This window comes from Hippopotamus amphibius, chromosome 7 (genome assembly GCF_030028045.1).
Source record: "Hippopotamus amphibius kiboko isolate mHipAmp2 chromosome 7, mHipAmp2.hap2, whole genome shotgun sequence".
Classification (NCBI taxonomy): domain Eukaryota; kingdom Metazoa; phylum Chordata; class Mammalia; order Artiodactyla; family Hippopotamidae; genus Hippopotamus; species Hippopotamus amphibius.
Window position 1 is genome coordinate 44,330,410 of NC_080192.1, and position 27,426 is coordinate 44,357,835.

The 27,426-nt window shown below is 34.7% G+C and overlaps 1 pseudogene; it reads right to left on the minus strand.

The window, feature by feature from the left end:
• Positions 1-15,748: 15,748 nt before the first annotated feature.
• Positions 15,749-15,880, minus strand: LOC130857956 (U4 spliceosomal RNA; annotated as a pseudogene).
• Positions 15,881-27,426: the final 11,546 nt, after the last annotated feature.

Genomic DNA, 27,426 nt, shown 5'->3' on the forward strand with positions numbered 1-27,426 from the left:
CACAAAAAATTAGAAATAGAACTATCGTATGATCCAGCAATTCCACTTCTGGGGACATAACCAAAGGAAAAAGAAAAAAACACTAACTGGAAGAGATGTATGCACCCTTATGTTCACAGTGGCATTATTTATAATAGCTAAGATATGGAAACAACCTAAGTGTCCTTCAATGGATGAATGAATACAGAAATTGTGTGTGTGTGTGTGTGTGTGTGTGTGTGTGTGTGTGTGTATACACATATAATTTTATATATGCATATATATATACATACATACACAATGGAAATTATTCAGCCATAAAAAATGAGAAAATCCTACAATTTGTGACAACATTGATGGACCCTGAAGACATTATGCTAAGTGAAATAAGTCAGACAGAAAAAGACAAATACCATATAATTTCACTTACATGTGGAATCTAATGAAAAAAAAAACTCAAGGAAAAAGACAGCTGATTTGTGGTTACCATAAAACAGAAAAGAGGGTTATGGGGAGGGGGAATTGGAGGATGGTGATGAAAAGGTACAAACGTCCAGGTATAAAATAAATAAGTACTATGGATATAATGTACAACATGCCAAACTTCCAGATATAAAATAAATAAGTACTGTGGATGTAATGTACCACATGATAACTGTAGTTAACACTGCTGTATTAGATATAGCAGAGTGGTTAAGAGAGTAGATCTATATCACAAGGGGAAATTTTTTTCTTTTCTCTTACTGTATCTAAATGAGATAATGGATGCTAACTAAACCTACTCTGGTAATCATTTCACAATATATGAAAATCAATCCATCATGTTGTATACCTTAAACTTACACAGTGATGATGTCAATTATTTCTCAATAAAATTGGAAAAAAATTTTAATGGGAAAAAAAAAACCCACAATATCCGCAGCTGAGCTCTCAATGAGGAACATTCCATTAGTCAACCTCATTCCAAATCACTCAAGGTAGTTGCTCAACAGACAATATACAAAATAATACACAGCAGAAAAGATGCTATGAATGGGCTCCACAGCACACCCTACTCACTAAAGCTGATTTTTCTTTGACCACTGTTGAGTATGCAGGTTGCCGAAAGCAGAGGTCCATATCTGTCCCACCCCAAAATAACATTATTTCCCAGGAAGACCAGCCAAATATCTGACAGCAGCTTGCTGACTTTGGAAACTCGTTTCCTGGGGAGCAGCGATATGTCCTTTTGGAAAAACACCTATTCTGGCTACAGATTTGTCTTCACTGCCTCCTGATTTTCTGCCAGCAACATCACTCACAGACTTATAGAATGCTTTATTTGCCATCACTGTGAAGTACGCAGATATTGCTTCTGCACAAGAAATGTGGCAAAGGGTTTAAATCCATAACATTTATTTAACTTACCAAGTATCTCATTGCCCAGAGATAGGTGACCTGATAGAATAATGGAATAAAGCTCTGAATATTGTTACAGTGCCAGCTAAGAGGAAGCACAGCAAAGTTGAAGTGCTCTCTAATTGGATACAACATATGCTTTGATTCATCAAGAAATGTGTGGTGCAGTTCCTCCCATAGGCAGAGCACAAAGGTCTTGGATCCAAAGGTTGGAAATAGCTCTTTTCACAACTGGACCTATTAACCCACTTGAAGAGTTCTAGATTCTCATCCCCGTAAACTTTAGCGGTTAGTTCTCAAGGGAAGAAAGCTTTCACAGAGGGTCACAACAATGTTTCCATTGAATTGAAATCAAGACTGCCATTTTGGATTTCTCTTGTTACAGGACAAGCTGGATAAAAGGAAGATGAATTATTGTGTTGTAAGGCTAGAGGAATTAATCCTGTGAATAATTGTATTACCAAGGAGAAATAAGGTCGCTACTACACATTGGGACAAGAAGGATTATGTCTGAAATCCAAGGTATTTATTAGAGCACCTCTACCACTTTCAATCCACTAGGAAAACCTAATGGAAGACTATAGAAGAGCAAGACTACTGAACACTTTGAACTTCAAGATCCCACTACCTTTCCCATCAAAATTGGCTTCTGGATACATTCCAAATTGGGAGATCCTAAAGAAGAATGAGTGGTGGGAAGAAGGACGAAGCCAGGAAATGTCTTCCAGACCTCTCTGCTTCTGGTATTTCTCTACAAGTTGTTGTGTCTCCTTCAAGAAGTCCAGCTCCCACTAAACAGTATTTGTTGTAGATGCAATTTCTGCTCTTGAATTCTAGTGATAAACTTTGTTCCTTTATCCCAAAAGATTATGGTGATTTCCTACTATGAGTTTCTAATATCCAAATTGACACACTATTTACTGTTAGGCTTTTAAGCTCTCTTAATATTTTAGGACGAGTTCCCCATGTTAAATTTCACCTATTCAATTATCTGGCATGCTTTCTGTTTTCCTTTCTGAAATTTGACTAATAAAGAATTATATGGACATTTAGGTTGCTTCCACGTCCTGGCTATTGTAAGCAGTCCTGCAATGAGCACTGGGGTGCATGTGTCCTTTTGAATTATGGTTTTCTTTAGATATATGCCTAGGAGTGGGATTGCTGGGTCATATGATAGCTCTATTTTTAGTTTTTTAAGGAACCTCCATACAGTTCTCCATAGTGGCTGTACCAATTTACATTCCTACCAAGAGTGCAGGAGGGTTCCCTTTTCTCCACACCCTGTCCAGCATTTATTGTTTGCAGATTGTTTTGATGATGGCTATTCTGACTGGTGTGAGGTGATACCTCATTGTAGTTTTGATTTACATTTCTCTAATATTTAGTGTTGTTGAGCATCTTTGCATATACTTTTTGGCCATCTGTATGTCTTCTTTGGAGAAATGTGTATTTAGATCTTCCTCCCATTTTTTAATTGGGTTGTTTGTTTTGTTTTTGTTTTTGTTCTGTTTTTGATATTGAGCTTCAATGAGCTATTTGTATATTTTGGAGATTAATCCATTGTCAGTTTCTTCTTTTGCAAATATTTTCTTCCATTCTGAGGGCTTTTTGTTTTGTTTATGGTCTCCTTTGTTGTGCAAAAGCTTTTGAGTTTAATTAGGTCCCATTTGTTCATTTTTGTTTTTATTTTTATTACTCTAGGTGGTGGACCAAAAAAGATCTTGCCTTGATTTATGTCAAAGGGTGTTCTGCCTATGTTTTCCTCTAGGAGTTTTATAGTGTCTGGCCTTACATTTAGGTCTTTAATCCATTTGGAGTTTATTTTTGTGTATGGTGTTAGGAAGTGTTCTAATTCCATTCTTTAACATGTAGCTGTCCAGTAATGGGTAAAGAAGATGTGGTACATATATACAATAGAATATTAGTCAGCCATAAAAAGGAATGAAATAATGCCATTTGAAGTGATATGGGTGGACCTAGAGATTGTCATACAAAGATACAAAGTGAATAAGTCAGAAAGAGAAGGACAAATTTCGTATAATATTGTATATATGTGGAATCTAGAAAAATGGTACAGATGAACTTATTTGCAAAGCAGAAATAGAGTCACAGATGTAGAAAACAAACTTATGGTTACCAAGGGGAGGGGGGAGGGGGATGAAGTGGGAGATTGTGATTGACATATATACACTACGTTATATAAAATGGGTAACTAATGAGAACCTACTGTATAGCACAGGGAACTCTACTCAGTGCTCTGTGGTGACCTAAATGGGAAGAACACGTAAAAAAGAGTGGATATATGTATATGTATAACCAATTCACTTTACTGTCCTGCAGAAACTAATACAACATTGTAAACCAACTATACTCCAATAAAAAGTAAAAGAATTAAAATTAAAAAATAAAAAAAGAATTAGAGGTAGGAGCACTCTCCTGTTCCTTAAGCTAAAAACTCATTCTTCAACTTTATCCTGTGCCTGGCTTTCTCTTAATATAATCAGGACTTTGTTTCACATTTTTTTAAATGCTCTTTTTATCAATTATATTCCAATAAAATTAATTTTTAAAAAATGGCCTTTTTGTATTTGCTGGCTTGGTAGGGGATACCAAAGTGGCAGCAAAATGAGTGGTAGGAATCAGAAACCGAAACCTAACTTCAAGCCCAGTCTTTGAAAGTGATGGTTATAAAGACTCTACAGTTATATGGAAAAGTGCCTAAGATATAATGCTCAGAGGAATAAAAAAGGAAGCAAAAATTTGAACATATAGTATAATTCCAACTTAAGAATTGGAATTACTTAAATAACACTCTGTAGTATACACTTAAATAGAAACATACAAAAATGCAATAGTAATGGAATTATGGCTATTATTTGTACTTTGCTTTTCAAAATTTTTCTAGTTATATCACATTTATAAAATATTCATATCAAAATATACAATGATAGAGGCATTCATCTTTTCAATATTTTCAAGTACATAACATACCTACACTTAGTTTTATAAGAATTTTTGCTCTATTATTTTAGCTTTCTTTAAAAGACCATAAGTTATAGGCATGTTTAAGTCACACTGGTTAAAATATTTTATTTATAACATTTTATTTAGATATAATTTGAATAAATTCTACTCAGTGTTTAAAATATCAGTAAATTTGTGTTATTGACAGCATAATTATTGTAATAGTAAGTAATTATACCTATTGTCTTCTGAAATCTTCTTGAGGCTGCAGAATTTTAGCTATACACACTATATTTTACAAAAAACTTCAAAATTTCACAGCTATGTTTTGACAAAAGAGCCAAACTTGTAGATAAGAATTTAGAATAGGTTCTATAAAGAATATATCTTTTGTTAGACAAGATTAAAAACAAATTTGTAGCTTTGGGAATGATCTCTTTCCTTCAAGTACCATTTGTAGTATTTTAGAATTTCATAATATAAAAATACAGAATACGATTCCCTTTGTTTCAAATAAATTCAATATAAATTTAATAATACAGTTTGAGCAATGCACTGTTAATTAGAGCAATTATAAGTAGCTATTATGATATTTTAAGGGTGTTATCTGAACACGTATTCACTGCATATTAAGCACAGTGGTTTACTTTGTGGTAGCATTCTTCCAAATACTTAGAACAAATAAAAAGAGAAGATTTTTTTTTTAAAGGTTGAATACCTACCAAGAAACCAGTATTATAATATATTCTTGTGCCACTAAATAAAGTGCCCATCCAATACAAATGAACCGTCTTCTAAAGATGGCATTCAGTCAAATTGATAGTCAAAATCTAGCTTAATGTTCGGGATAAATGTTAATGTAGTTATGAAATGGTGAATGATAGAAACAGAACATGACAACAGGTTGCTCATTGGCATTTGGTAAGCTGCAGAATAAACAACCTAAGAATTATTACTTACTTACAGTTCTTTTCTCCATCTGACATACACATACAATACATGCCCCACACATAATCAAAGCCAAAAGAATTTCATGAGATTAACTTACAAAACTCACCATTTTAAACTTGAAGTTAAATTATACATCTTCTTCCTGAGAGTTGCTTTTTCTGAAACTGTTTTAGTTGACTTGAACAGTTTAAAATTTTGACTTTTTGAACACTTTTTCAACCCAGAAGATTTTATATAAATCATATTGAGATTGGAAGCAGTATATTAAATGCAAATTTTTGGAAAACTAAATTACTGAAGAAATATAATGCTAAGATAAAGACAATGAATATCTTGACAAAGTGCAAAATAATCATAGCTGCCAACATCTTGTCATTCGTATAGATATTGTTTCTTTTCTTTTGGTTCTGTGTACTTGACTTCTACTTTGCATCTATATTTTTGATTTGTTTGACTATTAAAAATAACCAGTATCTTAAACCTTGTGTTATAGTCTGAGCTGACTGCATGGAGATTATATTGGTCTACTTTTGCTGTGCTCATGGCTAGCTAACTATTTTCAAACCTAATTCTCAGAAGAGACAAAATATATTTCAAATAGAAAAATATGTGCTCAGGGCCACATATAAGTAAAATAATATTCTGTTATCTATCGCTGAGTAAGAAACCATTCCAAAACTTAGCGGTGTAAAATAGCAACTGTTGGTCAGAAATTTAGGTAAGGCACTGTTTCCAACAGCTTGTCTCTATTCTACAATGTTTAGGACTCAAGCAGAAAGAGCAGTTCTACTTGGATCATGTTGATCTCATGATAAAGGAAAACAGTAAGAAAGGTGATGCCAGCACTCTGGGAAAGGCATTCTGTGGTTCATAAACCTCAGTTTTGCTCTCATGTCATTGTTAATTCAAGTCACCTGGATAAATCCACCTTTAATGGAGAGGGGACACATGCATCCCCAGCAGAAGCACTGCTAGTCACATGGTAATAGGCAAGAATGCACAAATATTTGATCTCATTAACATCTGTATCTTAATCTCTATCTCACATTAACATCTGTATTTTTTAATCTCTCCAGATAATTCTTATAACCACAGAGCTTTAGAGGCTGCTGTTCTAGGCTCAAACTCTAAACAAACTAAAAAGAAAAAAAAAATCACAGATATTTTACAAAGCATTTCTTTGAGCCAACTCCATTTGCTATCTAAATGATACCCACAGATTCATGAATAAGCCTTTGCCAATGAAAACAATAACACACAAATTATAAATCTTTCAGAATGGAAAATGATGACTGGTGTTGATTTCCACACTCACCTCTCAGATCAAACGGGCAATTACCAAACAGCTGTCTCAGAGCATTACAGGTTTTCAGAGGGAGAATTTCTGTGTGTGTGTGTGTGTGTGTGTGTGTGTGTGTTTAAGCAAATATTTACTTGTGGATACTTACTTTAATCACAGCTGCTTATTCCTCACAAATGGTTGTTCAACTGAAAGGCGGTGCAAGGGCTGTAGGAATGAAGCGTGTCCAACACTGAGAATGTGAGTAACAATGGAAATGCAAAGTATTCTTCACATTGAATAATGACAATCTAATGAAAGATACTAATGATGAGGTTGTCCACAATATTGTTTGGTTATCATTAACAAATCACATTATCTTCCCCTTTCTCTGTAGCAATCAGACTCCTGAAGCAAACTACATGGTAAATTCTTTTGACAGAAGGCAATTCCTTCTCTTCATTTCCTCCTTAACTCTGTAATGAAATCCTAATGAATACTAAAGGTTTGTGTGAGTAGTACAATAATCATCTATTGTATTACTGATTGAAAAGAACTTGCTGCATATTCAGAGAGATATAAAGGATCTGATTTTCAAACAAACAGTTTTGATAGGCAGATTCAGGACAAATCTAAATTGTATTTAATTTTGCTACTGTGTAGTGTTCTTATAACAGTTTTTCACATGTCAAGTTAATATCTTTAAGAACTATTCTAATGTGTAGAGTCTATTTCCTGATTAGCCACATCCATTTTAATATTATTTCTACATCTTAGCACTCTGGGAATAATGACATAATGGCAGTCTAGGAAGTCAAAATATTGTCCTATATAAAACCTTTAGAGATAACGTTTTGGAACATGTATGCTTATAGGGAGGGGTGGTCTCATAGCATTAATTTGATGGGCTTTCTAAGAATGAAAATATTTTTGTTTTCAGGCACGCAATTGACTATAGGTTTAAACTCAGTTTTGTAAAGGAAGCACATACGTATTATGAAAAATGTGCTGTTTCATGTATGTTTATTATGGCATCCCCAACCTAATGAATGGCTTGCTGTAGCCAAGAGCTTGAGGCCCCTAACCTGAACACATGTACATATATTGCATCATGTGTGCTCACTCTACCTTTACAATGTTAACGGAGAAATACATGAATGCATTCAGAAAGTTTGACCTAGAAGAGAAAACAGAAGTGATTTTAAAAATTTAGATTTCAAAATAAACTCAGTTGAGAAATTATTGCTACATGGCACACAGCTAATAGTTTACTGGAAATTTTTGGCCTAATTGCATTCTATGTCTTTGTAGTCAGTAGCCTCAAAAATATGATTTCTTGAATTTTCACCTTTTGGTGCTACTTTCATTTTTTATTAGTTTCTTTTTTAATGCATCTGGTATGTCTGACTAAATATATCTTTGGTTCCCCCTTAGCCTAGCGTGGAAAACTACCTTCTACCCCCAAACAATCGCAAAATTTAATGAGGCTTGGTGGAAAAGAAAATAAGACAAGTGACCCAACAAAAGATATTTCATTTGGGCTACTTGCTATTTTGCTATTTCACATTTGTTGGTTTCTTTAAATTGCTAAATTAATGACATTGTCTTTGAATTCAGCTATCGATACAGTTTATCAATACATTTTTAGCTTGATTTTATGATAAACCTACCATCTTGAAACCATAGGTCATTCATTAAAGTTTTAAGTGGCGTATTTTCTATGATAACTCTGATTTGATTCCACAATTATATAATCCTAAGGTCAAGTGATAGAATCAATATAGAAAATATATATATATATATAAAACTTTCTTTCCAAAACCATTTCTTCTAAATTGTCTTAGATTTGTATGCTTGTGTAGGACATAAACATAATATATAGCAACAAATACTGTAAGGTACATTTTGATTGAGGAAATAATGATGCCTTATATAATTATGAAGAATGAAGTCAAGGGAATTCCCAGGTGGTCCAGTGGTTAGTATTCCACATTTTCACCGCCGAGGGCCTGGGCTCAGTCCCTGGTGGGGGAGCTAAGATCCCATAAGCCAAGCTGTGGCCAAAAAAAAAAAAAAAAAAAAAAGGAAAGAAAAAAACCCAAAAAACAAAAAACAAATGAAGTCAAAATAAGCCACCTAAAGTTGGTCTTGGATTTGGGCATTTTGAAGGGATAAAACTCACTATACAAATACATGAAGTATCAGATACTCATAAAAGAAGAGGTTAATCATCTTTAACGGTGTGTCTGAGAACTACAGAAGCACTGAAATATAATCAAGGTGATGAGGGTATAATCTCCCACAGTCAGTACTAGAATATGATTGTAATTAAGAAAGGTGGAACCCAATCAACTATATTATAAACTGTCAAAAGAAAGAAAGTACCTAGAGTAAAATACATGAAAAGATAATTTAGAGAAGTAAAAATACAAATGACTAATGAATAAAGTTTCAAGTTCAGCTAGTAACTTAACAATTAAAATAATAGTGAGATGTCATTTTTACCTATCAAATTGTCAAAGATTATGAATAGAGTAATACCAAATGTTTGCAAATGTTCAGCAAGAAAATTTATCTCATACATTTCTGGTGGAATGTAAATTTTTGCCTATTCTAGAATACAGTTAGTAGAAGTATATGTATAAATTTTAAATATATTTATAACATTTGATTAAATCCACTTTTAAGAATTTATTCTACGAGCAGAGTGTCCTAAAGATAATAATAATAATAAAATGTATAATCAAAGTATCAAAATACGCAATATTAAATATATCATATTTTCTAATATGATGGATTATTAGCAGTCTTTTTTTTTGGGGGGGGGTACACCAAGTTCAATCATCTGTCTTTATACACATATCCCCGTATTCCCTCCCTCCCTCAACTCCCTCCCCCACCCTCCCTCAACTCCCCCCCACCCTCCCCATCCCAGTCCTCTAAGGCATCTTCCATCCTCGAGTTGGACTCCCTTTGTTATACAACAACTTCCTACTGGCTATCTAGTTTACAGTTGGTATTATATATATGTCTGTGCTACTCTCTTGCTTCGTCTCAGCTTCCCCTTCACTCCCCGCCCCCCCCAAACCTCGAGGTCTCCAGTCCATTCTCTGCATCTGCGTCCTTGTTCTTGTCAGTGAGTTCATCAGTACCATTTTTAGAGTCCATATATGTGAGTTAGCATACAGTATTTGTCTTTCTCTTTCTGACTTACTTCACTCTGTATGACAGACTCTAGGTCTATCCACCTCATTACATATAGCTCCATCTCATCCCTTTTTATGAACTTAAGGACATGTTAAGTAAGAAAAGCAATGTATAAAAGTGTGCATGTCATTCAATTATGTTTTTCATTACGTACATTTCCATGCATATAGCATGGAAAAATTCTAGTAGGAAATACTAAAATGTTGAAAGTTGTATTTATATTCTGAAATTGCAGTTAATGCTTATTATTAACATATATCTAATGGTTAGGCAATAATGATTTACATTTGCTTGGTATTCTTTACAAATAGGTTTCCAAACTTTATGTAGATCTCTGGGACTTGTTTTTTTAAAAAAATAACAATGGTCCTATGATTCAATCATATTGTTGTGTGTAATTATAGTTCATCTCTTTTTACTGCTCTAACCAATTGGTTCTGCTATATAACAACCATCCCCAAACTTATTGGCGTCAAAGAGCAATCGTGTATTAGCTCACTGTTCGATGGGTCAACAACTTAGGCTGAGCTCCAACGGGCAGTACTTTTGCTGGTTTCACTGTGTGCGCGCGCACACGCACACACACACACACACACACACACACACACACAGCTACCAGCTTATAGTTTTATTTGGAGTGTGGTTGTTCTAGTGGCATTCTTTACTTGTCTGGTGATAGTGCTGGCTGTTAGTAGGTGATGGCTGTCAACTCAGGGTGATAGAGTTAACTGGAACACATGTCTCCAGCTGGTTAGCCTGGGCTGAAACACATAGTGGCAGTTACAGTGTTTCCATGGGAGGCTCTTTTTAAGTTTCTGCTTGCATCACATTTGCTCTCATCTTATTGGTTAAAGCATATAGCTCAGAGTCAGCATGCAAAGGTACTAAACAAGGACATGACTTTAAGGAGGACTAAACAAAATTAGAGACCATCACTGCTAAAGTGTACCATACTCTTCAGTATTATTGCATATATATCACCATTTACTTATTCATTATCCTATTGACAGATATTTAAATGGTGTCTGGGATTTGTTGTTATGAATACCGTTATTAGGAATGCTTTTATGTATGTCTTCTGTTCATAGGTGCAAGAAATTCTTAGATCTATAAATACGAATGGAATTGCCAGGGAAGTATGTGAATGGTCAGTTGTAGAAGATAATGCCATTTTTTCCCAACCAAGATTGTTCCAATTATACCCTCACTGGCAATGCGTAGAAAATTGAAACACATAATCACCAACATCCATTGCAGTTGAAAAAAAAATGATTACTTTGTCTTCAATATTGAAAAATAACAATTAAATTACAATATAACAAGTATAATTTTAGTTATATAAGGAATAAGCTATATAAATGTTAGAGAATATGAATGTTAGAGTATATAATTCTTTACTCAGTTATTATTTATTCATTCACTAACATCTTTTAAGTGCCTAACAGGACACTGTGTTAAGGGATAAAGATATATATTTTTTAAAAAGGAAAGATCCTTGCCTTCAAGGATGTAATGGTTAATTTTATGTGTCAATTTGACTGGCCATGGGGCACCCAGATTAAATATTATTTCTGGATGTTCTGTGAGGGTGTTTCCAGATGAGATCAGCAATTGAATCTGTGATCTCAGTAAAATAAATTGCCCTTCCCAATGTGGGGTGGACATCATCCAATCCATTGAGGGCCCAAATACAAAAATAAAACCAGAAGAAGGAAGAATTCACCCTTTTCTTTGCTTCCTGTCTGCCTAGTTGAGTTGGAACATCTCACCTTAAAATCGCCAGGTCTCAGTATGGGATTTTTTTAGACCCACTTTGACAACTAATTTATTCATGCTGTTTCCACAAGGGGAAATTACACCACCTTTCCTGAGTCTCCAGCTTGCAGAGAGCAGATAGTGGGAATTCTTAACCTCCAGAGTCACATGAGCCAGACCCTCATAAGAAATCTCTATACTACGAGTTCTGTTTCTCTGGAGAACCCTGACTAATGCAAAGGGCTTGTGGATTTAAGCATTTGGAAAAACTAAGCATTAATGGCAAAGCTGACACTTACAGAGAGCTTTCTATATACCAGATGTATATTATATGTATATACAGAATGATATATACACACCCAGACATCCCCACACTCAGGTACTGTACCCAAATGTCAAAGATCTCATAAAGGAATGAAACTGAGTTATTTGTAGTGAGGTGGATTTACCTAGAGTCTGTCATACAGAGTGAAGTAAGCCAGAAAGACAAAAACAAATACTGTATGCTAACTCATACATATGGAATCTAAAAAAATGGTACTCATGAACCTAGTGGCAGGGCAAGAATAAAGATGCAGGTGCAGAGAACTTGAGGAAACAGGGCTGGAGGGGGCGTGCAAAGGGGAAGCTGGGACGAAGTGAGAGTAGCACTGACATATATACACTACCAAATGTAAAATAGATAGCTAGTGGGAAGCTGCTGCATAACACAGGTAGATCAACTTGATTATGGGTGATGACTTAGAGGGGTGAGATAGGGAGTGTGGGAAGGAGTCACAGGAGGGAGTGTATATGGAGATATATATATAAATACAGCTGATTCACTTTGGTGTACAGAAAAAAACTGGCACAACAGTGTAAAGCAATTATATTCCAATAAAGAGCTTAAAAAAAATCTCATATATATAATAAAGAGACTCATGAAAAGGGAAATTCTTATAAATTAATATTTAAGATCAGAATGATACATTTTTGAAACAACATAAGTCTAATGAGAGATAAAGAAAAAATCTTGCCTTTAGAAGATAAAAATAGGATATAAATGGGAAAAAAAGATCTGGAGAAATGATGGAGAATAATTACAAGGAAAGTTCAAAGAAAGACTGGTTTAAACATTCCTTGTAAATTATCTCTGTTTTGATTAGCTGGTGATTCTTGTTCTGTCACATGGATTACAGAGCTGGAAGAAAGGTGAGGGAAAAAAGAAATACCAGACACTTAAATTATAACCCAGTAAAAAGGTCAAAGAAATGTTAGTTAACACTTTACTTCTTAAGGTAGATGAAATTTAAAAAGAACTAAAAGCTCAAAAACAGACAGAAGAGGCTTTTCCATGTAAGGGCCAAAGTCAAATGGATACCCAGAGGAATAACAAAAATGCCCTTCATTCAGCAAGCAAAAAAAAATTCAGAAATAAAGCTTAATAATACAAATAGAAAACAACAGTGTGACTAGTGTTCATTTTGTGGGCCTGCTTTATCAGTTGTTGTGTTTCCCAATCAGTTATAGAGTTAAACATCACCCAACAGATTAGAATTCAGTGGAACAATTCCAGTTGACTTGAAATTAGTCATGATAATGAGGAGAAAGAAGCTTCTGGACAGCTCCCAAGCTTCATTCATCTGCAAGTTCTGAATTTTTGAATCAAAACTTTGTAAGAACTAAAAGTGTTTTTATTTTTATTTTATTTTTTTAATAAATTTATTTATTTATTTATTTTATTGGCTGTGTTGAGTCTTTTTTGCTGTGCGCAGGCTTTCTTCAGTTGCGGTGAGTGGGAGTTACTCTTCATTGTGGTGCACGGGCTCCTCATTGCCGTGGCTTCTCTTCTTGCAGAGCACAGGCTCTAGACATGTGGGCTTCAGTAGTTGCAGCACATGGGCTCAATAGTTGTGGCTCACGGGCTCTAGAGCACAGGCTCAACAGTTGTGGCAGACGGGCTTAGTTGCTCCACGGCACGTGGGATCTTCCTGGAGCAGGGATCGAACCCGTGTCCCCTGTATTGGCAGGCGGATTCTTAACCACTGCGCCACCTAAGAAGCCCCTAAAAGTGTTTTTAAAAAGGATATAGTTTTCACCATTTAAAAAATTACCTGTTGCTTTTATAATATAGATACAGAAGGGGAAAAAAAGCTAAATCATAGGAGTGGGGAAGAGAAAAGAAAAGGAAACATATCTGAATATCTGTGCAATAACCAAATACCTGACTTTTTCCACTTAATGCTTGTACCAATCAATGTAAGCCAGCTTTACCCAATATAAAAAACTCTGCCACAATCTCAGTGGCTTAAAACAATAAAAGTTTATTCTCATGTTACATGTCTACTAAGAGTTTGCTGAGGTCTCTTCTCTGTGTGATCTTCATGATGAAATACCTACCAGAACATTGCCAGTAATCAAGGCAGAGAGAAACAGAAGGTCGGAAGTCACACAGGTAACATATAATGTCTGCCTATATTTTATTGGCCAAAGTAGACATATGGCCACACCTAACTTCACAAGAACAGAGACATGCAATCCAACCATGTACCTAGAAGAAAAATAGAATATTTGCTGGAGAGAAGCAGCAAACACCACGATGCTCATAAAAGTCCATCTTAGTAATGAAACTAAGCCTCAGGGAAGTCAAATAACCATGCAATGACACATTAGTGGAATAGCCAGTTTTGAAATCCAGGCATTTCTGACTCCAGGATGTGAATTGGGAAATTGGTAGGATGAATGCTTGATTAATTCAATGTTACAAAGTCCTTGGTACTGGAAGTTGCCTTACCTATGGACAGCAGCATCACCTAAGAATTTTAAAGAAATGTACAATCTTAGCCACATCCAAGATACTGAATCAGAATTTGCCTTTTACCAAGGTCTCTCAGCAATTCATCCCTGTTTAAAGTTTGAGAAGCCCTGTCTTAAACTTCTTTGTCTTTGAGCACACATGAAGTCTCATTGGAAATAACCCATGGCCGTTCCCTGCTCCAAGCCTACTTGTATCCATTTAGGAAGACTTCCCCCAAATTTCCTATCACCACCACCACCCAGTCATTTCTGGGACTCCTGTGTAGAAATGTGATGTGTACCCATCTTCCCTCAACTTTAATCCTCGCTGTCTATCTCCAGACACATTGGCCTCTCTTTTCTGCCTCTGTTAGCCCTCAGGATAACAAATATGTCCTATTATCTGTGCCACAGCTGAGGAAATAGGTGAAGAATGGACTTCTCTGGAAATCACATTGCAACTGACTATCTAGGCCTTTAAGCACCACCGCCTATGCCCAGAATCAAACATATTCACATACGTATACAACTTCTACAACTGTTCATCTGAGCAACACTTTTTTAAATGGCTCGAGATCAGTCTATTGACCAAATGTAGGCAATGGTGAAAGGATGACAGATAACTTCCTCTCATCGCTACTGTGTTCATAGCTCTCTTTTATCTTCCTAAGAATATCAGCTCCCAAAGAACTGTGCACCGCACACCCACTTCAACTTTCTCATGCATACCAGTAATTCATGTAAATAACCCTTGGGGTAAAGGGTACTTCAGATCAGCAGAAATTATCTCTCACAATTAACATATATCTAGGATACTAAATAGAAAATAATCGTTTTGAATATATCTACAGGCCCTCTTATTTTGACAAGTGGTATTGCTTCATACTACTTTCTATTCAAATAATTATCATAGAGAATATTATCCTTGAGTGTCTTGGAATCTTTCTGCTGTTAAAAACAAGACAATAGGCCCCAAATGGGGTTGGTTATGCTAAGCCTCACACCACCACCAAGACTTAACTTAATTAGTTTCTGCTCTCCCAGAAATGGAATCTTAAACCTGTCAATCAGGAATTGTCTGATGAGCACAAGTTAAGTAATCTGCCTGTCAGACCACTGCCATCTCCTGAAAGAAAGAAACTTTGTCATAATCAATCCACTTCCTTGCCTAGTATAACTTCCTTATTTTTGCTCTCTTCTGCCTATAAAAGCTTTTCATTCTGTACAGCTCCTTTCTATCTGCTAGTTTCAATACTACCTGATTGGAATTTATTTTTGCCCAAATAAACTCTTACAATTTTTATTTTGTCTCATAAAATTTATCTCAACATTATTATACATAATAATAAATTAAAACTTTAAAGAAAAGCTATAACTAATAAATAACTAATGATAAAGAATGAAAAAGGAAAGCGTAAGTAATAAGTATACATCAGTAGGGCAGGGTGTACTGCATTGAAATGTAAGCAGACTTGGGTTTTCTCACTTAGAACTATCTTTATTTATTATAATTAGCAATAATTGTGCCTCGGGTATACCTTATTGGCTACAATACTGCCACTGTGCAAAGCTTTCCCTTATTCATTTTAGAACCAAATCCCTCCTTCTCCAAATTGTGATTGGGATGCCCACCTAATTATAAACTTTCCCAGACCACATGACCAAGTGTTGGCCAATGGGATGTGAGCAACTTTCAAGTCATATACTTAAAAGGAAGCTACTTGCCTTTCACTTATTCTTTTCCCCTTTCCAGGCCTAGGAAGTAGCAACAACTGGAGCAGTCACATTGGATCCAGGGACGGAATCTGTGCTGATAATGGAAACCCAGCTCTTCCAAATCCCACTGTACAATTTTAGAATTTTATGCAGCAGAGACATAAATCTTCTGCTGTGTTTAAATCACTGCTGATTGATCTTTGGATCAATATTTAACTAATGTAGGACTTAATATAAACAAATTTTTTTTTTCACCAAAAATCTCACCTCTTAGAGAATACCTATATAATGGAGGATCTTGCTTTGCCTGATGAGCGAGAACTAAAAACAACAGAATTATTACAAAAGAACAGAAGGAAAAGACAGCTATATTTAACTTTAGAAAAATAAATAATCTTTACTTTTTAAAAAAATGAATTTGGAAGAGTTTAAAATTTTCATAGGTATAATATCAAATTTATATGCAAAATGTTTTTGTATGAAGTAAGCAAGGATAGTCTAAGTCTACACACTTTATTTATGTTTTTACTCAACTAATTGTATCATGCGGACCTTTAAATCTCCTCTTTCCGGGTCATCCTATTTCTGTGAATGAGCTCATTATTTTCCCTGGTTCCAAACCATCTTGCCAGCCTTCCGTCCCCCCCCCCTCTTCTGCCATTCTATTAGTTTCTTCTTCCTTTGTTGTAGAGCCACCCATATGATTCCTTCTCTTTCATGACACCGCTGTATCCAAATCCCACTTCTTCCAGGGTGCTTGAAACTCTCTAAGTGGCCATTACTCCAGCTGCCTCTAACTCCTTGTCTTTTTTATTCTACCAGTTCAAAACTAATGGGGAACTGTTTTATATATCTTTATCATGCAAATCATTCCCTTCATCAAATACTTTCAAAAGTTACCTTATAAATTTCAAACGTCTTAAACATTTTAATGCTTAAACTCCATCCATTGTTATTTCCTGAATTCAAAACATGTAGTCACACCTCCATCTTCTGAGTCCATACTCTGCCTGAAAAGTAGTTTTGATGCAAAACCTTCCAAGGCCCATTCTTCCTTCAAAGCTTACATCATAGCCTGCCCTTTACATAAGATCTTCAACTGTCCCAGGGGCTCAGCCTCTCTTCTGAACAGTGTGCTTATATGTTCCAAGCACCTGGACCCTCTACTGTATCTCATCTTTCAAGGGCCAGTAGAAGACACCAATTAATTGAAATATATCTAACCTACTGTGCAGGTGGCACTATACCTGGTGGTGGGAATTCAAAGAAAAGATATGATAGCTGCTGCCTTTGAAAGGCTTACAATTTGAAAAGAAATTTAAAAAGCAAATCACAATACAAGATTATACAGAACTCTTAGAATTCAGAATTGGACACATTTAAGGTTGTGGTTCTTACTTCAGCCCCTGGGATTTTATTACCTTATTTGTCATTCTTCTCCCCAAAATTAATTTGTTTTAAAACTACCCTAAGAACTCATATTTAAACCCCTTTGAACTAATAAACCTTAAAAGACTAATAATATCTATAACCTTTACGTTTAATACACATATCTCTCCCACTTTTCATTGAAATTTTATCTGTTTGGGAAAAAAAGATTTTTTCATGTGTGATGATTCCATGCTTTCCTTTTTATCCTTAGGTAGTAAAAAAAATCCCATAGTCACTTTAAATATCTAAATGTCTTTTGTATTAATAAAAATATCCAATCCCAAATAGGAATCAACATTCTAAACCTGAACTGAATTGAATCTTCTCCCTCATATACTGCTTGGGGATCACTGAAAGCAGAATGCAGGCAAAAGGAGTGAGGGATAATTTTTCTTCTCTCCTACACTTCGTTCTTCCACTTCCCCCTCTTTGATTTTGGCAACCAAAGTTTCTGAAGCTATCCACATCAAAATAGAGTTGAGAGGGACAGGAAATATCTTACTCCCTCTTGTGAGGAGGTCTCCCACTCTTTTGGTCAGATAGATTTAATGCTTTCTCACTTCTTGCTACTTTTGAGGATTCTTTGGAAATCTTGATCATTATCCTCTTACCTGGAGCTTTCTTGACCCACACAAATATACTATACATTGGGGTTAGCTCACTCCCTTTTCAGTTTTTAGAAATTGGTAATCTACCTCTGGCTTCTTTACTGAGTCCAGTTCACGCACCTAGGAGCGAGTCTGCATGGGACACACACTAGTCTTCCTTGCTCATCTCCTACATCTGGGAAATGGGGGGAAACAGTCATTCTTTGATCAAATGATGAGTACAGGCTAATCCCAGCCTAAGCAGACCACTGGCCAACCTCTCACTTGTTAGATTCCTCAGGCATGTGTGAGACACTGGTCAATTGTGTTGCCTTAACTCGAATTCGAGATATCAAGCTCTCCTAGTTAGGGATGTCAAATTTAGCAAATTAAAGTACAGGCACCCAGTTAAATTTGAATTTCAGATAATCAACAGATATTTTTAGTGTAAGTATGTCCCCTGCAATTTTTGGACATACTTTTTACTAAAATTTCATTTGTTGTTTATCTGCAATAGTCATTCAGCTTTAGCTTGCGTGTCTTGTATTTTATCTGGAAACTCTACTCCTAGTAGTTCTGTTGTTGTCACTCTGTTGACCTGAAGTGAGGAGGGGATTCCCCCAACCCTTTACTTTGGGGATGAATATCTCAGTTTAACTTTATACGAGGAAATACTTTTCATACGTCCTCTACAAATCTTCATTCTTTGAAATATTTAACTAGTCAACCTTAGAGATGATAACCTTTCTTAATAGTTTCTTTGGAAATTTGCATCTTGATTTGCAAGGTTAAAAGGATTCTCACATATTGCTGGTAAAAATATTGTTACAACCATGTTGGTTTGCAACCTGACAAAACCCATTAAAATAAAAATTACATACACACTTTGGAGACTCCTTTCCTGAGAATCATTATATACATATAAAATGACACTCGTATAAAATGTTTCATAACAAGGATATCCTAGCAGCGTTGGTTCATAGAAGCAAAAAAGAGAAAGAAAATCAGTAAAATTTAAATCACCATCAATAGAGGAATAACTGAATAATTTATGGTACAAAGCTTACTCTGAAATATTGAAAAGAATAAATTAGAACTATTCCAGTTGATTTGGAGAGATTTCCATAAGGTATAGTTGAGGAAATTTTTTAAATTTATCAAAAAGTACATATTTCTGAAAATAAATGAATTATCACAATAGAAGTCTCTATATTTCTTCCTATAACTACAGAAAAAGGGAGAATATGGAAGACTATATGTAATTGTGTTTATGACAGATCATGGGGAGTACATATATTAGGTTTGCAGAGTCTAGTGGAAGGGAAGATTATTCTGTTGCTAAAATAAACTTCTCTTTTCCAGTGTAAAAATTCTACTTTCAAAAGCTCTTTTACAAAGTATTGATCCTTTCCATTAAACCAGACCTAGATCTAGCCTTTGTTATTGATTTTTGCATACAACCTTTTACCCTAAGGCTTCAGGCTAACTTTGCGTAAGTAAATTGTTCAATCATTAACATAGTTTAAATACCACAGACAATAGCTCTAGTTGTTTATAGCCACATAAGGTAACGAAAAAAAATAATAATAATAACTTTATTGTAAATCTTAAAAGGCAGACAAGCTGATTTTTAGGGAAACAATAGTAAATAGAGAAAAATTATCTAACAGGAGCTCCAGCAGTTTGCTCCTACAAAACAGGAAATTTACAAACCTACTCATGCGAGCATATGACGTTTACTTCCCTCCTGTTACATTAGAAGCGAGGGCATCTCTCTTTAAGCAGAGCTCTTTTATCCGTGCTTTGAGATCTATTCACTTTTATATTCTGAGGATGTTTATGTTATTAGTGATTGCTTCTAATCCCTATCTGTGAAACCAGTCCTTCTCTAACATATAGTTACACAAAATCATCCCTCAACCACCTATTTGCCTCCAGCTTATCACCATACTCTTCTTTACGTTTATTCTAACTTCTAGAAAGAACTGTTCATAGCTTCATCTCCTTTTCTTTGGCTCACCACTCCCCAGTCTATTCCAAACTGGCTTTCTTTGTCTTTTTTACAGCGAAAATTCACTGATCTCATCACTGACCTTCATATCATGGAATTCAATGGGTATTTTTAGGTCCTCATTTTATTTGATGTTTCCATAGCATTTGACAATATAGACAACTCCATTCTTGCTATTGTCTCTGATATGTTCCTTCTCTTTTCTTGGTTTCTATGACATCACCCTCTCTTGGTTTCCCAACTATATTCCTAGTCTCTTTTTAATCTCATTTATGTCCATTCTTCTAGTCCTGCCTATTTAATGTTACAATTTCTCAAGACTCAGATATCTTTCCTTCTCTCTAACTCTCTCTCTCTAAAAATTCAGATGCATGGCTCTAATTACCATTCATGTGCTGAAGACTCCAATCTTTTCATTTTGTAGTTCCACTAGACCTCTCCTCTGGGTCATATATTCAACCAACTTCTCAGCATCTTTACTTGGATATCAAAAGCATTTCAAGATCCTCCTATGTGTGATTGAGCACACTACCCTCCTTTGAAAACTTGGTTCTCTCCCACTATTAGAGTACAGCACCATCATACTCTAGAGATATAAGCCAGAAACCTAGCAGTCATTCTTATTATTTCTCTTCTCCTATCTTCCCATATTTAATTGATCATTAAATCCTTTAAGTCAGTCATCCAAATATATTTCAAACCTCCACTCTTATCACTATCTCCTCTGTAATCAGCACTTATCCAGGCTTTCTCATTTCTTTCCTGGACAATATTTATAACAAGAATATACAAATTATTATTATTATTATTTAGCCTACAAACTGCTTTTCCTTTACCTCAGGTCACTTTTTTCTTAAAACTCTTCAATGACTTTGGCTTGCCCTTAGGAACAAGACCAAGTTTCCTCATATTGCTTAAAGTCCTAGATGACCTGACTCTTGTTGTCATCTTTACTTTTGATCATCCTTTCCCAGGGAAATACTTTTAAATCTAGCAGTCTAAGTGAAGTTAGTTTATTTTATCTCCTATGCCATTATATTTCCTTCCTTCTGAGTACTTATCTCAGTTTTTAATTAAATATCTATTAACTATTTGACCTTTAATCAGTAGCCTCCACTAGAATGGAGAGAATTTTATTTTCTTATCATTGCATTTTCAAAGCCCTGAACATTGTATGTAATAGTACAAAAATGTTCATTAAATGAATAAAAGTGCACACAGAAAAGCATAGTGTTTGAGAGAATAAGCTCTAGAATCAGATACACTTAATTTCAAATTCTATTTCTTCCCTTGCTAGTCGTATATTCTGGACAATTTATTTCTCTCTCAGTTTCCTCATCCCTTCTAAGGATGGTTATTAAAAATATCAATATCTAATATTAAGTAAGGACAGTAATGGCACTTAACACTGGGCTAAGTGCTTTCATATGCATTATCTCACTTAAAATTAATGCCATGAGGTAGGTGTTAATATTATTCTTATTTTAGAGGTGAGGAAACAAAATTAAGAGAAGTAAATAACTTTCCCAAAGTCACATAGGCATTAAATGGAAGAGATATAAGTAAAACTTAGGTCTATTTAATATCAAAGTACATGTTTTAAGCCTTATTACTTTAGTCATCCTTCTCCTCATGCTAATCTAATGTGCGGGTCCCCTGAGATTATACATACACTGCTCACCACAGTGTCTGGCACAGAGTAAATCCTCCAGCAATAGTGTTTATTTTCTCACTATTTATTATTATTATCACAGATTATAAGATTCCTAGGAAGTGACAAGGATAGATTCTCATTTCCCTAGAGGATAAATTCATGTAATCTTAACAAGTCTCTGTCAATTCCATCTGCTACAGAGCTGGTGGCTTACATCTAAGAAGGTAAAGCTTTCTAACCCATCTTCAAGGTCCCTCCAAATTCCATCACATCTTAGAGGCCTGCCTAATACCTCCAAAGAGAGAAACTCACCCTTCTCTGAACTCAGTGCAATTTGAACCTCCACCAATTGATAGGGTAATTAATCATAAGCCATCCAGAATACTTTCCTTTTAGTATTATTTATCTTCTAATTTGGGGGCTCTGTGGTCCTCCACCTGCATTAAAATACCCTCCAGCATTTTACTACTTTCTATTCCCTGAGCTCCCAACTGAATGCTTTGCATACCATTAGTGAAGGAACAAATATCTGTTAACCGATTGATTGAAAAGAGACAGAAAACATCTTAACCGAAAAAAATTCTTTATACCTTTTTCAGAGACCAAAGTGTCAATGTTCAGATGTCAGTAAATCGTGAGAAGGATGTTGTAAGTTCAGAGAAAGGTCACTCAGAGCAAGAGTTTCTTCAAAGTCTTCTCGCCAAAAAGGCTAATTTCTCACTATACTGATTTCCACAGAGATGCTATCATAGCTTACCGCAACATTTCTGTATCTTTTAATGTATAAAATTTAATACCATGGTTCTTCATAGAGATTTAAATGACTGATATTCCAAAGGTTATTGACATTATTTATATCTGTTCCAATTGTAATTATAGCCTGCACCGTAACATAATCAAGACTGTAAAACAATGAGTTAGGAAAATAAAAATATCATAGAAGTAATATATCCTACTATCAGATGCTAAATAAAGATTCTGGAATACTTGCCACATTAGTAGATAAACATTAGGTTTTTCTAGTTGACATTAGTAAATATATAAACACACAGCACATCCATATTACTATGTCAACAAAATTATTCATTGTAGCTTTTGACCAACATATATTTCAATTTTTCTTTTTAATTTCTGTTTGTCCCATTGCTCCTCTTCACTGTAAAAATTGATATTTTAACAGTGATCACTGCCAGGTTGATATGTAGATGTTAATCCTATAAACTGAGAAGATTATTTGCTGGATTTTGAGATTGATTTAAAATCTTATAGTCAATTCCAGGTTCCAAGATTTCCTTATAATAGTTATTTAGGGATAGAAATTTTTTGGCAAAAGGAAGGTGGGGAAGATAGAAAGGCCTGGAGATAGTTTGAAGTTGTACTTACATGACAAGTATGCTGATTTGCTTATATGAAATGATTTCTTGGATTGCCTTTTGAGGGAACTGATGGAGAACATAGCTGGGGAGACTGTGCTCCCCTCCTCAGTCCCTAGTACTCGTACCTCATTTTTATGGGGGCAAACCAGGAACACACTGGCTAAATACTTGACAAGGGGTATTCATGTGTTTTCATATTGGTCAAATCAGCTAAACAAATAAAAAACAGCAATATTAACTTTCTGTTTAGGTAGCCTCTAACCTACCAAAGTTTTCCTCTGAATTTTATTGTCCTTAAAGAGCAGCTAAAAATATGTTTATTTTAAGCTATGAATATATGTAAAAATATGGAGTCCTGAATTTTAGATAAAGAGCTTTTTTGGTGACTTTTTTCTAATATATTAATACACTCTCTAATCATTTTGCAAATAATTACTTGGCTAAGCACAAGGGGAGCAGGATAAATACCTCTCTTCTTCAAGGTTGTCTTTTAGAAGGGTAGCCAAAATAAGTTTAGAAACATATTTTAGTCTTATTTTTTTCTGTTCTCATGAAAACAAGGTTTCTCCAGAAATATTTTCAAACGCATTGTTTAATCAAGAGAAGTGTGAGATGAGGAAATCTGTAAAAACTAACAGAAACTAATAATAATGGCTAATAGTTAAAACTTACATGGCTTTTCAAAGGTACAGAAATGTTATATAATAGTACACGTACAGCAAAGCCATCAGATTTGGGTCATGATGAAGCCACAGGGTGTCTGGAATACATCTGATCACAGAAAACTTAGTCACTTTGATTTGTAAACCATGTTGTTGAATATCTTGTTCATCATTTTTCAAATGAGAGAACTAAAACCCAGAAAAGTCAAGTTTCTTCTCCAAAATAAACTAGCCAGATATTAAATTATTCATCACTAAAATCAAAATTTCTTAATACACTAATTCCACAATTGTTGCCTAATTCCACAATTGTTTTCCCCCCCAAAAAAGACATTATTCTTGCCTAATTCCACAATTGTTTTCCCCCCCAAAAAAGACATTATTCTTCAGTAACATTATAAAGAAACATTAAATATTCAGGTTTTAAAAAGAAGCCCGTATCTTGCCTATATTAAATAAGTTTCATTTAATGACTCACAGAGAAATTGAATCTATCACAAAGCATTAGACAACCTACCAGCAAATTCTGAAATGTGTGTACATTTTCTTAACTTGTATTTAACATTTTAAATACAATCTGTAGAAAATCATTGAAAATTAACTCTATCTCAGGCAGTAATGTAAAAATGGAATAAAGTCTTATAAAACATGCTGTCTATAATAGAACATAAGTCTGTAAAACTTAGTAGAGCCTAAGTATTTTACTCTGGCTTATAGCAGGAATTTGCCAGGGGTATTCTATAGCATAGATATTCTGATAAGCAGGGATAGTGTTCAACTTCTGATAATATGATAGATCACAAATTCCCCTTCCTCCTCCCAAATCCTTACTGATATAAAATATCTAAAAATTGTGGTAATACAGTTTTTTAAAATACACAGTTGCATTTGTGAAAACATAAGGAAATCTCCAGAAACCAAACACCAAAGAAGAAGCAGAAAACCAGAGTGACATCAATGTTAAAGCAAATTACAGGAAGCTGTTTTGGTAAGAAGAAAGGGCCTTGTATTTAAGTTGAGGGAAAAGGAAAATAGAGAGTGTGCAAAGAAGGAGAGAATGAAGGAACAAGAGAAGAAAGAAGGGAAGAAAGAAGGAAAGAATGAAGGAAGGAGGGAAGACATCAGACTATGATAAAGTAGCATACAGAAAATTCAAAGGATGATGTGCCAAGAATGACTGGATGGCTACTCCAGATTGGATAGTCAAAGTCCCAGCATGCTGACATTCATTGAGAAATTAATAACATTTTGAGACAGCTACAAAAATACAAACAGGAAAAGGAATTTTAGGCAGAGGAAATAATGATAATATCATAATCCGTTATTCAGTTGTTAAAGAGATCTTAGAAGATTAACCAAAGAAAAATGTTCAAAATAAAATTTTAAGTTTAAAATCATGTTTCATAAGACAAAATATGTGTAGTATGATGCATTCTGTAGAGATAGAGACATACAGAAATAAAACAAAATAATTAACAGGATAGACAAACATTGCTTTAAGTGGGACTACATCAAACCAAAAAGCATCTAAAGAAAAAAATTAACAAAATGAAAAGACAACCTACTGAATGGGAGAAAATATTTGCAAACTGTATGTCACATAAAGGGTTAATATCCAAACTGTACAAAAACTTATACAACTCAATGACCAAAAAAAATCTAATTTAAAAATGAGCAGAGGAAATGAATAGACATTTTTCCAAAGAAGGCATCCAAATGGCTAAGAGGTACATGAAAAGGTCTCAACATCACTTATCACCAGGGAAATGCAAGTCAAAACTACAATGAGATATCACCTCAAACTTGTTAGAATAGCTGTTATCAAGAAGACTAGAGATAAAATATGTTGGTGAGGATGTGGAGAAAAAGGAACACTTGTGCACTGTTGGTAGGAATGAAAATTGTTTCAGTCACTATGCAAAATAGTAGGGAGGTTCTTCAAAAATGTAAAATAGAACTATATATAATTCATTAATTCCACTTCTGGGTATATAGCCAAAAAATATGAAAAGAGGATATCAAAAAGATATTCACACTCCCATGTTTATTCACATAGCCAACATAAGGAAACAATGTAAGTTTCCATCAATGGATGAATAGATAAAATGGATAAAGAAGACATTTTATACACACACACACACACACACACACACACACAATGGAATATTATTCAGTCATGAAAAAGAAGGGAACTGCCATTTGCAACAACATGAATGGACTTTGAGGGTATTATGCTAAGTGGGATAAGTTGGAGAAAGACAAATACCATATGATATCACTTACATGTGGCCCTCAGAAGCTAAACTCATAGAAACAGAAAGTAGAATGATGGTTACCAGGCACTCAGGGATGGGGGAATTGGGAAGATGTTTTTTGTTCTCACTACAAAAGAGAAATGATAATTATGTGACATAATAGAGGTGTTCACTAAAGCTAAAGTGGTACTCATATTGTAATATATAAATATATCAAATCAACACATTATATATATCCTAAACTTAGTTCTATATGTCAGTTATATCTCAATAAAAAAATTGGTTATATTTGGGATGGAATTATGGGTAAAATTTATATCACTTTTCTTTATTTGTATTTGTTAAATTTTTACAATGAACCTGTATTATTTTTAAACAAGAAAAAAGTTAATATTAAACATTTAACATCACTTTATCTGATATTATTATTGAAAGACCACTGCGATCAGTACACTCCATTACATTCATCCATTCACCCAATCAAAACACCATGGCCTTCATTTCAAAATGACAAACTCTTCTTTGATAACACTTTTAATTTCAGGTAAAATGGACTAAACTACAGAAATAAGGGAAATGAATATACTCTAATCTCAGTTATCTGTTATCTGTTATTAGTTATCCACTGTCTGTTTCTGACTCATGCTAAGCTCTCCAGAAATTGATCTCACTGCAAAATTAGCACCAATGACTCAGAACAAGATGAGGTGGGAATCTCGCTACCAGCTGTTTTAAGGCCATGTCCCCAAGGCTCACAAATGATGGTCATTAATGATTTGCCTCAGATGTCCTAATAGATACCTTTTATTTTCAGAATCAAAGTGAATCTACTATTACTGGAAGAGCATGGGCTCAGACTGATTCATACTAGAGCACTAGTTAAAGAAATCCGGTCTTTCTCTATTCCCCTCAGGGGGAATGCAGCTGGTGTCTGATCTTTCTTTCTCGCTGGTCTAAGATACACTTTGACCCAGTCTCCTACCTAATCCTGCTTCTCTCACACTCCCATAGTGTACTCAGGAGTTATGTTTACAGAGTACAAAATTGCAGAGTGACAGAAACTGAGAAATAAACTCTTATGATTAATGTGTAGGCTACTAAGTTTTGGGGGTAGTTTAGATACAGTAGCCTTCATTAGTTGTCCTAATACACTGTCTGAGTTTTCTCATCTATTAATAGAGGCAAAATTATATACACTGCAAGATTGTTGTGAGAAATCAATGAACAGGTGCATTAAAAATATGTAGACTGGTATATTATCTTCATTAATGCTGTCACATAGCCCATTCTTTGGAGGTTATTATACTGTTTAGCTTGGTAAAATTATAGAGATTAGCCCCATCTCTCCAATTCACATCTCCCTTTAGATCTCCTCTGGCATTCACAATTGTCACACCAACCAAGGCATCCGTCCTAACCCTTGGTC